We start from the raw sequence: 2,500 nt of genomic DNA, 5'->3' as shown, positions 1-2,500 counted from the left end.
CGAGAACGCGTATACTGCGTCCTCACAGCACTCACGTCAAACCCGAGGACGCGCATACTGCGTCATGGCTGAGTTCTGGTGGAATTGAGTTTTCTTTCTTCCAGATACTGTATGAGATCTTTCAGAATAGAGGTCGGATATGATACGATATATTACTCGACTTTCATTATTATTGCATAAGAGTGGGATTCACTTATACCAGGGGAGGAATTGATGGGCCCTGCTAGCAATCATTTTATTATTCATTTATGGAACATTATGTAAGAATATAAAACTTATTATGATTAGTTTACCATACTACTCCAACCGTTTTCTTTTGTCATCTGAGTGAGGCCTCCCACCAAGGTCATTCTTTCCATCTTCCTCCCAACCCATGTAAATAACTTGTCACATGCATATGGGGGAAGAGGTTAACTATGCATATTTTGATATATAACACATGATGATTATGTTGAGGTTTTGGCTTTAAACTTATTATATTCAGTAGCGACGTTTAAAATTTGGCGTGCGCCTGCAGCTCAGATACGGCATGAGGGGCGTTTTCTACTGCCCATAGTGAAGGGGTTAAATAACCAGTACCTGTTACTTCCCTAGTGTAAATAAACTATATATTAACAAAGAACCTAAGAATTATGATGTCATTGTTGACAATTGAAATCATTTCAATACCATACTTAAAATAAAACAGATTTTAGGTTATTGTTAATCTTCAGATAAAAAGCTACTTCGTTCTTGCTTCAAACCTGAATTATGAAAATAATTTACATTTCTTAATAATTTACATTCATACAACAATAGACTAGAGCAAGGGCTCTCAAGCCATTTCATGCAAAGAACCATCAGCCCAAGAACATAAATGTCGTGGACCAATTCATTATTGAGTACAGAAAAATTAAACATGCAAGGCATTTGGTTTGAAATACATTCCAGAATTTCCAGAAATTATATAAAATAGGTCCAAGCTAACATTTTAATCCGGTAAATATTCTCTACAATCATAATTTCCTGGAATTACATGAATACTTATTTATCCTTTGATAATCAAATTTACCTCAAACAAACAGATATATTTCTTAAATAGGAATAAAATAAAATAACTTATTTCAAATTTTTTGTACAGAATAATTAAAGTGAAAGTTACATGAACCACCTTCTAGTTTATTATCAAACATAGTATAGAGGATGTGGTTTAAGAACTACTTGTATCAATTTTTATTGACATATCAATTAGCAATCAAATCAAACTTCCAAGCTCATTTAAACAAAAATAACAAATACAATTAAATATTCCATGCATTTAGTCCTAAACTTTCTACTAAGCAGGTATTCCTTTAAAGCTGTAACTCACTGAACATTTTTTGTTTTCAGCAAATATCAAAAACAGAGATCTCAACCCTCACAATTTCCTTCATGATCCTCTTTAGGAACTTCTGAATAACTCCTCCTAACCCATGTTGTATTAAATGTATTAAAATGGCTACACATTTTCCCTCTTTGACCTTCTTTGCAATGAAGTTCTATTCAAGATTAAGTTAATATATTGGCTCCTCTCGGCCACTTAGTCTTGGATAAACTCTTATTTATGTAATTTGTTTTCTCCTGCCGTTTCTACTCCACATATATAGACAACCTAATAAAACTTTGAGTGTTCATACTTTACTTCTTTTAGATATAATTTAATTAGGAATCTATAAAGTGACAATAAATAATAAACCATTGAATACTAAACAGCCAATCTCATCCCATCCAGTTCCAACTCCTTTCACCTCTTAAAAAGTATCCCTCTCCTATGATAACAAATCATTTAATAATTTCTTGAACTTTGCCATGTCTTGCATTGGGTACTTTGTATACTTTTCCCCTTCTGCTGCTCATGTTTTAGCTCCTTTTTCTTATTCTCAGTTTATCTTTGCCATCACCCAACCATCTCTCTCTCTCTTCAGCACTCATTCAAATCTGTGACACCATATCACACAGAACATAACAGGCTACAGTATAGTAGGCTAAGTCCACATTAGCCAATGTGAGGGGTGATATTACCACATCTCATGTATAACATACAAGAATGGGGGGCTGTGACATCAAGTTATACAATGTGATCTGAGGGCTAATATCAAGAGTATTTTTTTGGTAGGAAATCCACATAATTCTCATATCTTATAAAGTATATTGGCAGTTTTGGCTATAAGAAACAATAAAATTGACATGAAAAAAATAATTCTTTCATATAACATTTTACAAGGTTACTCATAATGCAAAAGTAACTCAGTCATATAAATGATACACTTAAAACTCAAATGCAATCCATCCCATTCCTTTCCTTAAAGACGGATACAAGTTTTCAAATAACACAATATTTAGTTCTTAATTTGCTTCCTCAGATAGCATAATATAAAGGGTCCTTTGGTTTATAAAGATAGATATAAATCGACTTAAAACTAGAATGAGAAAAGGTATGATTTCATCAATGTAAAAGACATGATACTCAATATATCCCTAC

At 32.8% G+C, this 2,500-nt stretch overlaps 1 protein-coding gene across 1 annotated transcript in view; it reads right to left on the bottom strand.

Moving 5' to 3' along the window:
- Positions 1-2,500, bottom strand: part of LOC122260368 (protein/nucleic acid deglycase DJ-1) — a 12,067-nt gene that overhangs the window by 6,794 nt on the left and 2,773 nt on the right. The gene's annotated exons all lie outside the window — the stretch shown is intronic.

The sequence above is a fragment of the Penaeus japonicus genome, unplaced genomic scaffold (assembly GCF_977035675.1).
Source record: "Penaeus japonicus unplaced genomic scaffold, GWHDUDI00000001_assembly GWHDUDI00000023, whole genome shotgun sequence".
NCBI classification, from domain to species: Eukaryota; Metazoa; Arthropoda; class Malacostraca; order Decapoda; family Penaeidae; genus Penaeus; species Penaeus japonicus.
Note: the sequence above shows the minus strand (reverse complement) of the source record. Positions and strands in the feature narration are given on the sequence as shown.